The sequence below is a fragment of the Lynx rufus genome, unplaced genomic scaffold (assembly GCF_022079265.1).
Source record: "Lynx rufus isolate CCGP_SWC_20201006 ecotype Redwood Valley unplaced genomic scaffold, mLynRuf1.p SCAF_5, whole genome shotgun sequence".
Classification (NCBI taxonomy): Eukaryota; Metazoa; Chordata; class Mammalia; order Carnivora; family Felidae; genus Lynx; species Lynx rufus.
The window spans coordinates 78,057,901-78,072,544 of NW_025814867.1; the positions used below are offsets into that span (position 1 = coordinate 78,057,901).

Consider the following 14,644-nt stretch of genomic DNA (forward strand, 5'->3'; position numbering starts at 1 on the left):
TTATGTAGAAAGATCGGTCATATTAAATCAAGGCTATCAAAATTCAACGCCAATTTAAGTGAATACATTCCATTTTCTACTGCAAACATATCCTGTAGATTAAAGAAACACGGCAAAGTTGTATTTGCTTTGCGATAGTAGGGAGATGAAATGATGAATGAATGAAGGAAACACAAGTGAATAGCAGTGGACATCTCAGGAAAATTTTTAGTATTTTTTATTGACCACAAGAGATAGAGCCTTGTAAATTACAATTAAGTAAGTCCTTTTCTCCACCTATCTGATCCCCTATTCCTGAGATTACCAGATGGTACATACACTTTAATTTTTTTTTCATGTTTATTTATTTTCGAGAAAGCACATGTGTGTTTTCTTTTTTTTTTTTTTTAATTTTTTTTTTCAACGTTTATTTATTTTTGGGACAGAGAGAGACAGAGCATGAACGGGGGAGGGGCAGAGAGAGAGGGAGACACAGAATCGGAAACAGGCTCCAGGCTCTGAGCCATCAGCCCAGAGCCCGACGCGGGGCTCGAACTCACGGACCGCGAGATCGTGACCTGGCTGAAGTCGGGCGCTTAACCGACTGCGCCACCCAGGCGCCCCCACATGTGTGTTTTCTGAGGCAGGGCTCGAACCTACAAACTGTGAGATCATGACCTGAGCCAAAATTAAGATCTGGATGCTTAATGGACTGAGCCACCCAGTCGCCTCTATACATATTCTTGATCCCTAGTTTCTTAATTTACTGTGGAGGATAATAAGCCTAGCACTTTGAAAATTTCAAGTACTTGACATAACAGGTTGTGGTCATAATAGGTTGCTTGCCCCAAAGCTTATTCTTTTTAAGTTTTTTTTATTTATTTAAGTAATCTCTACACCCTATGTAGGGCTCGAACTCACAGCCCTGAGATCAAGAGTTGCACACTCTTCCGACTGAGCCAGCCAGGTGCCCTGCCCCAAAGTTCATTAAATGACATTAGAACCCATATAATGTATTTTTATTGAGATCGAGTGTAAGTGTAAAATTTTAAAGTTACTTTTCAAAAGAATTTTATTTTATTTATTTTTTTTTAATTTTTTTTCAACGTTTATTTATTTATTTTTGGGACAGAGAGAGACAGAGCATGAACGGGGGAGGGGCAGAGAGAGAGAGAGAGACACAGAATCGGAAACAGGCTCCAGGCTCTGAGCCATCAGCCCAGAGCCCGACGCGGGGCTCGAACTCCCGGACCGCGAGATCGTGACCTGGCTGAAGTCGGACGCTTAACTGACTGCGCCACCCAGGCGCCCCCACATGTGTGTTTTCTGAGGCAGGGCTCGAACCTACAAACTGTGAGATCATGACCTGAGCCAAAATTAAGATCTGGATGCTTAATGGACTGAGCCACCCAGTCGCCTCTATACATATTCTTGATCCCTAGTTTCTTAATTTACTGTGGAGGATAATAAGCCTAGCACTTTGAAAATTTCAAGTACTTGACATAACAGGTTGTGGTCATAATAGGTTGCTTGCCCCAAAGCTTATTCTTTTTAAGTTTTTTTTATTTATTTAAGTAATCTCTACACCCTATGTAGGGCTCAAACTCACAGCCCTGAGATCAAGAGTTGCACACTCTTCTGACTGAGCCAGCCAGGTGCCCTGCCCCAAAGTTCATTAAATGACATTAGAACCCATATAATGTATTTTTATTGAGATCGAGTGTAAGTGTAAAATTTTAAAGTTACTTTTCAAAAGAATTTTATTTTATTTTATTTTTTTTTAATTTTTTTTTCAACGTTTATTTATTTTTGGGACAGAGAGAGACAGAGCATGAACGGGGGAGGGGCAGAGAGAGAGGGAGACACAGAATTGGAAACAGGCTCCAGGCTCCAAGCCATCAGCCCAGAGCCTGACGCGGGGCTCAAACTCACGGACCACGAGATCGTGACCTGGCTGAAGTCGGACCGACTGCGCCACCCAGGCGCCCCTCAAAAGAATTTTAAAGGAAAATAAAAATAAAAGCCTCCAGCAAGGGGACGCTACCCCCTGACTCTTCTCTCTTCAGGGAAGACTAGAAGACCTTCCTAAGGGGTCCCTGGCTGGCTCAGTTGGTGGAGCACGAGGCTCTTGATCTCAGAGTTGTGAGTTTAAGCCCCATGTTGGGTGTAGAGATTACCTAAAGAAAAAAGGAAACCTTCTTAAACAGAAACAGTCTCAGAGAGCACCAGTAAGTTATGTTTCGCCTCAGCCTTTCAACGGGGGTCAGGAAGATAGCAGAATGGCAGTTCTAGGAGGTTTTGGTTTTGTTTTCCTTTTTTTTTTTTTTTTTTTTTTTTGCCCAAGTTCTATTGATAAAATAGAAACTAGTTTTCACCAAAAACAACTGACAATTAATGTTTATCGGGCTAATCACAGACTTCAGCAGGCTTCTCATTCAGAATTCAGCACTGGAAACCAAGATCTAATTGGCCTCTGCCATAGTCTGGCTGGATTTCGGGAGGCCCCCAGTCTGTTCCAGTGTATCCCCAAGGAGTCAGGAATTTTCAGATGGAGTATATTGACATACAGTATTTATTTTGACAGCTATGTCATTACTTTGATCAGCATTAGAAAAATACAACAAATTAAACCTATGATTCACTCAAGTGGAGTAAATACAAGTCAACTTGTAAAAATATCAGGTAAATAATGGTGCTCAGATCGTGCTCAAGCATGGCAACAGTCATGAAGCCTGAAGAATCGAATGGCCGGATTTGTACCAAGGCAACAAGGTCTGTAAACTCCTGCCTCACTTCTATGTCCACTGCACCACGGATTCCGATGTAAAGACTGGATCTAAGGACCACCACCAGCAGCCCGTGCTTCAGATCCAGCCTGCACTTTGGGCAGATTCCCCTTACAGAATTCACAAATAACATTGGCAGAAGTGACAATACCAAGGCAACTAATGGGGCAGCGAACAAGAGGAAATGTTCTGCTGCACTGAGCTTTGTTTCTTCATGCAGTAGGGTTAGGAAAAACTTCCCCTTTTAAATGTCCTTTATTGTTTTTAAGGTATTGCCTGGACTGGAGCGCCTGGGTGGCTCGGTCGGTTAAGCAACCGACTCGATTTCAGCTCAGGTCATGGTCTCACGGTTGGTGAGTTCAAGCCCGGGTCGGTCTCTGCACTGACAGCACAGAGCCTCCTTGGGATTATCACTCTCTCCCTCTCTCTCTGCAACCCCCCCCTCCAAACAAATAAATAAACTTAAAAAAAAAAGTATTATCTGTACCATTAAAAAAGTAAGATTAAGAAATTGCAAGTAGAATTACAATTTGTTTCACAGCCCAGACAGTTTTAAATAGCTCCTTGTTGGGGCCCCTGGGTACTCCGCTGGTTAAGCGTCTGACTTTGGCTCAAGTCATGATCTCCTGGTTCATGAGTTTGAGCTCCGCTTGGGGCTCTGGAGACTGCTTTGGATTCTGTGTCTCCCTCTCTCTCTCTGCCCTTCCCTGCTCTCTCTCTCTCTCTCTCTCTCTGTCTCTCAAAAATAAACAAACATTAAAAAAAAAAGTTTATGTAAATTATCACCACTCCAGGGGATAGAAATTGGCATAGAAGCTGGAGGGAACATGAGGATGTGTCCTTTTTGAATGTGGATTCTCTAAAAGAAATTAAACAGAGTATCAACATTGCAAATGACTGTAGATAGTGTAGAATAGATACTGTTCCTCCGTCTGTGAGTCCTACTATTCATTCTTCTAGTTATTCACTCATTCATTCAAAAAATAGTTGAGTGCTTACTATATGTGTAAGGAATTACTGCCAGCAATGAAAAATTCTTCTCCTAATCAGTTCCTTTGACCTACAAATCGAAGAAGCAAAAAAGTCATTTTGCCATTTTTGGACCAAAATTCACAACTTCTTAGAAGCTCTTCTGGATCACCTCTATTCTATTCTAATGGTTTGTTTACTGTCTCCCCTCAATATTTATTGTAAACACTATTCAACATGTTGATTGGTCGTTGTTATAGGCAAAATAATGCCCCCCCCCGCCCCACAAAGATGTCCACATCCTAATCCCCCAAACCAGAGTGATGTGGCCAGAGGCCAAGGAATGTGGGCAGCCTCCAGGGGCTGGAAAAGACAAGAAACAGATTCTTCCCTAGAGTGTCAAGAGGAGCACAGCTCTGCTGACCTCTTGATTTTAACCTCGTAAGATACATTGCAGTTTTCTGAGCTCTAGAATTAAAAGCTGATGCTTTTCGTTTTGTTTTGTTTTAAGCCATTAAGTTTGTGTAATGAGTGACAACCGCAATAGAAACTAATGTAAGCATCAAAGCATTGGGCCTCATGTTGTGGGAGATGCAAAGATGAAACCCTCCTCTCAAGATGCTTATTTATAGTTTAGAACAGATGAGATGCCTAAGCTAAACTATTAAGCTAGAACATGATGACTATCGTAAAAGAGGTACCACAGAACGGCTATGGGAGTCCAAGGAAGGAAATCGCTTCTTTTTTAGGGTATTTTGGAAGGGCGTGGTGGAAGAAAAGGCTTTTGGGCTGACCCTAAGAGGATGAGTAAATTTTAAGAGATAAAAGGAAAGGGAGCACCTGGGTGGCTCAGTCAGTTAAGCATCCGACCTTGGCGCAGGTCAGGATCTCGTGGTTTGTGGGTTTGAGCCCCGTGTCGGGCTCCGTGCTGACAGCTCAGAGCCTGGATCCTGCTTCAGATTCTGTATCTCCCTCTCTCCCTGTCCCTCCCCCAACTCATGCTCTGTCTCTCTTTCTCTTAAAAATAAAGAAACAAAAAAAAAAAAGAGAGAGATAAAAAGGATGGAGAAAGTGGCATAACTCTTACAAATTAAATCACATAATAAATTATTTTTTAAATCTATTGTTAGTCCTTTGATAAAGGAAACACTGCTGTGTTAAAAAACAAAATCATGCCCTAACACATCTTTTTTTAAAAAGCTGTTTATTGATTCTTGACAGTGAGCATGTGTGAGAGGGGAGGGACAGAGGGTCTGAAACAGGCTGTGGACTCCGTGCTGACGGCAGACAGCCTGACGTGAGGCTCAGACCCACGAACTGCACGATCATGAGCTGGAATGAAGTTGGACGCTTAACCGACTGCACCACCCAGGCGCCCCATAGGTTACACCAGATGTGGTCGGATCTTTGAACCTGAAGAATGACTTCCATCGGTCTTCTAGGGCTGCCATGACAGGATGCCACAGACGGAATGGCTTCAACAACAGAAATTTATTTTCTCACGGTTCAGGAGGCTGGACGTACAAGATCAAGGTGTCCCCACGTTCGGTTTTTCTCCTGATACCTCTCACCTGGCCTTGCAGACAGATACCCTTCTCACTGTGTGTGCACGTGGCCTTTCCTGTGCGCGTGCACACCCTTGGTGTCTTCCTCTTCTTAAAAAGCCACCTACAAAGCCACCCGTTCTTTACCAGTTCTTTTGGATTAGAACCGCCACCTTTATGACCTCACTTAAACTTGATCACCCTTGAAAGGCCCTATCTCCTAATCTAGTCACACCAGGGGTTTGGGCTCCTTTCTATGAACTTAGGGGAACACAGTTCAGTCCGTATCATACAGAATTATTGTTTTAAAAATTATAGATGTGAGATACACCAATGGTACAAAAAATATAAACCAAACAACAGTATGTCAAGTAGAAAATAAAAAATTTTCTTCTCTCTCATTGCCTCTAGAGGAAATCAGTTTCCTTCTGGAAAAGTCTGATTGAAATAATTATAGCTAAGACACCGGAGAACTTGCTTCCCCTCTCTTTCTCTGCCCAAATGTACTTAAGAAAGGCCATGTGAAGACACAGTGAGGAGGCTGCCCTCTGCCACCCAAGGAGAGAACTCTCACTAGACACAGACCTTGCTGGCACCTTGATCTTGGCTTCTAGACTCTAGAACGGTGAGAAATAAATTTGTTGTCTAAGCCACCAGGCTATGGTGCTTGGTTATGGCAGCCCAAACAGACTAAGATAGCATCGTTCTCTGCATAAAACTATGCGTATATCTATCCATTTTTAAACACAAATGGGATCTTGCTAAACGTAATGTTCTTCAACAAACTTTTTCCGTTTACAACATATATTGACAATCTTTCCATACCGGTACAGATCTAGTGACCTCATTGTTGTTATTTTCCACTGTCGTTTTATTATTCCAGTATCCAACCTGGAATACCACGATACCTTTAGTGATGATTCTCTTTATTTTTTAGTTTTAATTTTGTTTTGAGGTAATGGTAGATTCACATGTAGTTGCAAGAAATAACACATGTACTCTTTCCTCAGTTTCCTCCGATGGTAAGTAACATCTTGGAAAACTACACAACATTATTACAACCAGGATATTGACAGTGATACAGACAAGACATGAACACTTCTGTCACCACAAGGATCTCTCTTGTGGATCTCTCATCGCCACACCCACTTCTCTCCTGCCCCTTCCTTAACCCTGGCAACTACTAACTTGCTCTCCCTTTCTATAATTTTGTCTTTTCGAGAATGTGATATACATGGAATCATACAGTAGGTAACCTTTTACGTTGGGTTTTTTTACTCCGTCTAATAGTCTAGAGATTCATCCAGGTTGTGTGTGTATCAATGAATAGTTCTTCCTTTCTACTACTAAGTAGTATTCCATGGCTAGATGTAGTATAGCTTAACTGTTCACCAGCTGAAAGATACCTGAATTGTTTCCAGCTTTTGACTATTGTAAATAAAGTTGCTACGATCATTCATGTACAAGTCTTTGTGTGAACATAAGTCTTCATTTCTCTCTGGTAAATGTCTAGGAGTAACATTTGCTGTGTCATATGATAGATGCTCTTTTAGTTTTGTAGGAAACTGCCAAATTGTTTTCCAGAGTAGCTGTACCATTTTACGTTCCCACCAGCAATGTATGAGAGACACGGTTTCTCTGCATCCTTGTCAGAATTTGGTGTTGTCACTGTTTTTATTTTAGCCAATTCTATTAGATGTATAGCGGTAAGTCATTGTGGTTTCTATTTGCATTTTTGAAATGGCTAATCATGTTTACCATCTTTGCACGTGTTTATTTGCCATCTATACATCCCCTTCCGTGTAACGGCTTTTCGTGTCTATTTCTCATGTTTCAATAGGATTGTTTGATTTTTTTGCTGTTGAGTTTTTGAGGTTTTTTAAAATGTTTATTTATTTGGGGGGGGGGGCTAGGGAGGAACAGAGAGAGAGAGGGAGACACAGAATCCGAAGCAGGCTCTAGGCTCTGAGCTGTCAGCACAGAGCCCTATGCGGGACTCGAACCCACGAACCGCAAGATCATGACCTGAATGGAAGTCAGACACTTAATTGACTGAGTCACCCAGGCGCCCTGAGTTTTTGAGTTTTACTATATCTAGACACTAGTACAGTAGGCCCTTGAACAATGCAGGAGTTAGGGACACTGATCCCCCATGCAGTCAAAAATCCATACATAACTTTTGACTCCCCCCCCCCCCCCGAAAACTTAATTACTAGTGTTGACCAGAAGCCTTACCAATATGGACATAGTCAGTTAACTGGGTGGCTCAGTGGGAAGAGCATGTGACTTCTGATCTCAGGGTCATGAGTTTGACCCCCACATTAGGTGTAGAGTTCACTAAAAAAGAAATTTTTAAAAATAGTCAATTAACACATATTTTGTATGTTATATATATAATATACTGTGCTCTTATAAGGTAGGCTAGAAAAAATGTTATTAAGAAAGTCAAATGGTAGCAAAAATGAACTACTGGGACCTCATCAAAATAAAAAGCTTCTGCGCAGCGAAGGAAACAATCAGCAAAACTAAAAGGCAACCGACAGAATGGGAGAAGATATTTGCAAATGACATATCAGGTAAAGGGTTAGTATCCAAAATCTACAAAGAACTCATCAAACACCACACCCGAAAAACAAATAATCCAGTGAAGAAATGGGCAAAAGACAAGAATAGACACTTCTCCAAAGAAGACATCCAGATGGCCAACCGACACATGAAAAAATGCTCAACATCACTCATCATCAGGGAGATACAAATCAAAACCACAATGAGATACCACCTTATTACACCTGTCAGAATGGCTAACATTAACAACTCAGGCAACAACAGATGTTGGCGAGGATGCAGAGAAAGAGGATCTCTTTTGCATGGCTGGTGGCAATGCAAGCTGGTGCAGCCACTCTGGAAAACAGTATGGAGGTTCCTCAAAAAACTAAAAATAGAACTACCCTACGACCCAGCAATTGCACTACTAGGCATTTCTCCTCGGGATACAGGTGTGCTGTTTCGAAGGGACACATGCACCCCCGTGTTTATAGCAGCACCATCAACAGTAGCCAAAGTATGGAAAGAGCCCAAATGTCCATCGATGGATGAATGGATAAAGAAGATGTGGAATATATACATACAATGGAGTATTACTCGGCAATCAAAATGAATGAAATCTTGCCATTTGCAACTACATGGATGGAACTGCAGGGTATTATGCTAAGTGAAATTAATCAGGGAAAGACAAAAATCATATGACTTCACTCATGTGAAGACTTTAAGAGACGAAACAGATGAGCCTAAGGGAAGGGAAACAAAAATAATACAAAAGCAGGGAGGGGGACAAAACAGAAGAGACTCAAAAATATGGAGAACAAACTGAGGGTTACTGGAGGGGCTGGGGGAGGGGGAGGGGCTACATGGGGAAGGGGCACTAAGGAATCTACTCCTGAACTTATTGTTGCACTATATGCCAACTAATTTGGATGTACATTTTAAAACCTAAAAAATAAAATTAAAAAAAAAGAAAGTCAAAATACATTGTACAGAATGGTACTGCATTTATTGAAAAATATCTGTGTGTAAGTGGATCCGGACAGTTCAGACACGTGTTGCTCAAGGGTCAACCGTACTTTGTCAGATATGTGGTTTCCAAATATTTTCTCCCATGCTGTAGCTTGTCTTTTCATCCCTTTAACAGAGTATTTCAGGGAGCAAAGGTTTTTTTTCCTTGCATGAGGTCGAGACTGGGCTGCCCGTCTACCGGGCACCGGGGACCAGTAGCTGGGGGGTCGGGCTTCCACCTGGGCCAGGGACGGTCCTTCCTGAACACCTGCCTCCCTGCAGCCCCATCCCGGGTCTGGCTTTCAGTGGGAGCACATGGAGCATGAAATGGAAGAGGTGGGCAGGATGGTGGGGCAGAAGACGGAGGAAGAAAAGGAGAAAAGGAAGAAAAAAAGGAGCTGGAGGGGAGAATGTCACCCGAGGAGACCCAGGAACAGATTCTGAAGTTGCCAGAGAAGCTTTGCGCCCCCCCCCCCCCAGGAAGAGAAGCACCAGCTTTTTCTGCAGCTCAAGAAAAAGGAATTTTCCCACGAGGGAGAAACAGGGAGGCCCGGGGAGCAGAGCACCCTGACCACTACATCAGGTGTGTACGAGCAGAGCCGGACGGTCAGGCCAGAACTCACCTCCTCAGCCTGGGAAGACACAGCCAGCCAGGCGCCCTCAGGGCAGACGACCGCCAAACAGGTGTTGGGACCCCAAGTACTTACCACCCAGAGCCGCGTGGGCTCAGCGGCTGCTTTTGTAGGGACCCCAGAGCCACGGGCAATTCCGCAGCCCGGGCAGTGCCTATGGGAGCGCTTGTCCCGCACCCGACTCAAGGCCCACGCAGCCCACCCACAGTGCTGGCGAGCAGCTCAGAGCACGTGAGCAGCACGTCCCGCAGGGCGAGACCGGTCTCATCCGGCCACCGCCTGACACCACGCACCGCCGCTTTCAGACCACCCAGACATGGGAGGCAAGAGCAAAAACCCAGGCAGGGAACTCACATGTCCGTCTCAAGGTTTCCAGCCAGCCTGCCCTCTTCTGCCCCTCTCAGCCTTCTTGTGTCTGCTCTATCCACAACGTCCGGGGTTTTAGTTGTGCTTTGCTGGAGAAATAGGGAAAAGTGTGTCCACTGCATCTTCTTAGAAGAGAAAAGTGGACCTCATTGGTTTTCAATGGCTAAGTAATGTGCATGGCCTGCAACTCATTAACCAGTCTCCTTTTGATAGACATTTAGACCGTTCCTAGGTTTTTTGCTATTAAAATAATGACGAAAGGAATAGATGTTCTTCTTTGCAGCGGGGGGGGGGGGGGGGGGAGCGGGAAATGGGGAGAGGGCAGGGCAGATTCTGGGTTCTTGTGCTGTTATACGCAGAGGCTAAAATTCCCAACGGGAATTGTTGGGTCAAGGGACATGTGCATTTTTTTTTAATTTTTTTTTCAACATTTATTTATTTTGGGGACAGAGAGAGACAGAGCATGAACGGGGGAGGGGCAGAGAGAGAGGGAGACACAGAATCGGAAACAGGCTCCAGGCTCTGAGCCGTCAGCCCAGAGTCCGACGCGGGGCTCGAACTCACGGACCGCGAGATCGTGACCTGGCTGAAGTCGGACGCTTAACCGACTGCGCCACCCAGGCGCCCCTGGGACATGTGCATTTTAATTCACCATATTGTCAAAATATCCTCAAAAAATGTTTCACTAAACTCCCACCAACAGAAGAGTATGTGTTTTTCTATTGAGTATTGTCAAATTTTCTGATCTTTGATCACCTGATTGAGAAATGTTCTCTTAAGCTGTTTTTGTGTGCTTATTTTCCTTTCTCGGTAGGACTCAAAGTGAGAAGGGTGCCTTTTTCATTTTCTTGTTGTCTGCAAGGACCTGGCCCCAGGCTACATACCATAATAGTTATCTGTTAATAGTTTTAGCACTTCCAATAAAGGATTAGAGCTGGTCATACAGAATTCTGGCCAAGTCTCATGACTTCAAATAACACACAAAATTTCAACAGGTTTTACAAGCAGGTGTTTTTCAAAGTGTCTGTAGATGAACCTGAATCAGAATCACTTGGGGGTAACGGGAACCCTAACACCACACATCTCCTGTTACGATGGACTCAAGAGGATGCTTTGCCACCTAGATGTAATATTCTTGCCAAAAAATGGTGACACTGAATCTAGTAAGGAGGGAACAATCAGACACATTCAAAGTGTGAGACATTCTAAAACAAAGAAACAAAACCAAACAGGTCTGGAATCTTCAAAAACTGAATGTGCTAGAAGACAGGAAACACAGCCACACTAGATTAATGAGGTCACAAGAAATGCAAGCCAATCCACATACACATATACCATATATATATATATATGGTATATGTATATAATATATATAATAATAATATATAATAATAATATATATAATAATATATAATAATATATTATATATATAATAAAAATATATAATATAATAATATAATATATATTAGAATTTCTTTTTTTAGGTTTATTTATTTCAAAAGGGAGGCAGCACGTATTCAAGTGTGTGCATGTGCAGGTGTGCAAGAGCGGGGGAGGGGCAGAGAGAGAGAGAGAGAAAGAGAGAGAATATCCAGGCTCCATGCAGTCAGCACAGAGCCTGACTTGGGGCTCGAACTCACGAACCGCGAGATCATAACCTGAGCCGAAATTAAGCGTCAGATGCTTAACCGACTGAGTCACCCAGGCACCCCTGTGGTAGAATTTCTGACGAGAAAATCCCTTCTCCAAAGGGGGGTACTGTTCTAGATGAAAACAGACTAAAGAGACTGGGTCACTAAATATAATGGTTAACCCTTGATCGAGTCCTAGATTTTATTTTTAAGGCTATAAAGTACATTATGGGGACATTTGAGAAATGATGAATATTGATAGCTTCGTAGGTGTTATTGTAATAGCAAACTTGGGGGATATAATATTTCTGTAGTTTTATAGAAGAAGAATATATTTTTAGGATGTAGTGCTGAAGTATTAGGAGTCAGGTGTCACTACTATGCCTAAAACTTCAGAAAGTTCAGAAAAAACTCAAAAGACAACAGATATAGTAAACGGTTAACAGTTGCTAAGTGCGAGAAACATTTGGTGTTCATTACTGTAATCTTGCAACTCTTCTTTAGTTTTCAAGATTTTCAAAATAAAAAGCTGGCCCTACCTCAGATCAGATCTGAATCTTGGTGGGAGGGCAGCACCCATTTGTATCTGCATTTCAAGTAGATCTTCCCATTGATTTTTATGTATACTGCAGTTTTAGATGTACTGATTTGAAGTACAATAATGTGTTTTTATTTTAGTCTTTATGAAGGTAGAGCTAAAAAAAAACAACAAACAAAAAAACCCAACCCTCCATATCTTGGTTACACAATAGAATTTAAGGATGTTGGGTTAACAGATTTAAACCCAGTCTTTTTCCACATTCCCTTCTGTGGTCCTCTTAATTTTCTCCATCTCCTTCAACTCTCTTAATCTTTACTTATCTTTATGCACAGTGTTTTCAAAGTTATTGTGAAGATTGTGTCAGTGAGTGCTGCCCTCTAAATTGCTGCAGTGGACACCGTCTATATTCAGGTAGAATCTAGCCTCTTATTTCCTCCAGCAACTGAATAATAAAGAGGTAAGTAGCACCACTGTCCCTATCCAGCTCAAGGCAATTCTTCTTCAACACTTAAATGACCGATGTAGGCACAGCACGTATTATGTGGTGTGTTTACCAAATAATAAATGACATTCACAAGTAATAAACTGGTGAAAGATCCAAAGCACGTGCCTTAACAAACTTACGCATATCAATAGCTTGTCAGGACACTGCTTTAAATGCGTAACTATCACCTAAGATCAACAGATGGACTTGAAATAATGTGGGAACCTCAAAAGAATACCTGGTACTTTCTGTAAGGAGCCATCACCATCAATCAACAGAAAGCCTACTGTTTCGAAGGTTCTGTTGTACTGACAAATTCGTACTAATTCTTGGATTTCCTCTGGTGAACAGTGGCTTACAACTGCTAGCTGGATTTAGAATGGTCAGTTGAGGCTACTGAAGAGTATACATGGCCTCACATGATCCGGGGTAGCAAATAAGCAGATGCAGTTGACTTTGAGAAGGCTATCTAATTTTAGATCTCAGGTAAGTAGAAAGTTTATCATAACCATAAAAGAATATGCTCTCTGTTGGTATACAAACTTTGTTAATATGTATATTTTGGATCTTTAACTCACTTATTACTTGGTGGTATTTGGTAACCACATGCAAATGTTCCGTAAGCACAGCATTTATTAGAAATACATTGTAACGCCGCAGGCACTGTGGCTTTGGCTTTTGACTGTGGATTTTTACTGGATTTTTGATTGGGATGCTTTCCCCACCCCCCCTTTTTTTTTTTTTCACCTTGAAACCTCTTTAGCACTTGTGATCTAAACCAGAATCTAACCTTTATTTATTTATTTTTAAAAAAGAGATTCTGGAAATCCTCCACAGCATGTAACAGTAGCGCTAAATCTAAAGTAAACACTCAACAATTAGGTGTTAACTGTTGATTGATTTCACCCTGTGATTCATTGGTTTCACCCTAAGGACTCAAGTGAGACTAAATGGTTGGTCATTTTTCTGATTTAGTATTTCCTTGGGTTTCTTATATCCCCGGAGAGTTTTAGTAGGTTTTAGATGAGACAGTAAGGATCTTTGACCCATTCTCAGAAAATGTCTGGCATTACCTCAAATCTGAATTTGATCAGTATTACAGGGGGATGGGTAAGGAGCAGCAGCCCTAAACTGGGGCCCAAGTCTACTTTGTCATCTTGGTATTAGCTTTAGTCAGTTTCTGGCACGCCAGGATTTTTCAAATAAATTTTTTGGAAAAAAATATATTTAGAATTAACTATCATATACATATAAAATTAAGAGTCAGTTTTTCTGGTTAGCTGACTTTAGGTGGTTGTCTGAATTAATGAGGAAATGTTTCCCTTGACAATATTTTGCAGTGTGGGTAGCATTTTAAAGTTAAATGACTAAATACATTGATTTTTTTTTTTTTTCAACAGGCCTGGGTTAGGGCTACGGTTGAAAATCTCTGGGGCTTAAAGAATCAAGCAGTTTATTTAAGCAGCAAGGGTTGTACTGCTCTCACTTTCCATTAAATCAACATGCATTAGGTATTAAACAACTAGAGTTCAAAGCCTTTTGAAAAAACAAAAACAAAAAGACCAACATAGACTAGAATCAAAAATCTATCTAGTCCCCAAGGGGCACGGAGCTGTAGCTGCCGGAAGCGTCCATTTACATTCCTGCATCACAGGAAAATTACTCGTTCCTTAGCTGTTAAGCATTTGCAAAAGTTCAGTGATTTTATCGGGCATTCCTCACACGTTAAAATTACTGTTATTTTAAAAAGAGAACGAGAGAAGACTAGAGGCAACTTGAGAACAGAGTTGCCTACTCCAGAGACATTTGTAAATGACACTAAACAGTTTTTTCCCGCTTGGCACAATGTACTCCGGTGCACCGGGTTTTCTGGGACGAGCTGGGTGGCCGACATCTTCCCTCGCAGGAAGTTTCACACTTTTAAGATCTGAATAGATGTTCAGCGCTCAGCTAGCGGCCAGAAAGCTCTTCACGGTCGAGTTGAACAGCGGCGGGAGGCGGCGGAAGAACCCGAACCCCTCCTCCCCCCCCGCCAGGTGCAGAGCGGGGCAGTGCCCCAGTCGCGGGCCCCGAGCGCCGGCGGCGGACGGCGAGCTCGGCCCCACTGGCCCGCGGGGAAACGCCGGCTGCCCAGCACGCAACCGCCCCAGGCTTCCGCCT

At 42.5% G+C, this 14,644-nt stretch overlaps 1 pseudogene; it reads left to right on the top strand.

Moving 5' to 3' along the window:
• The first annotated feature begins 9,145 nt into the window (after positions 1 to 9,145).
• LOC124527204 (G protein pathway suppressor 2-like) lies at positions 9,146 to 9,929 on the top strand (annotated as a pseudogene).
• Positions 9,930 to 14,644: the final 4,715 nt, after the last annotated feature.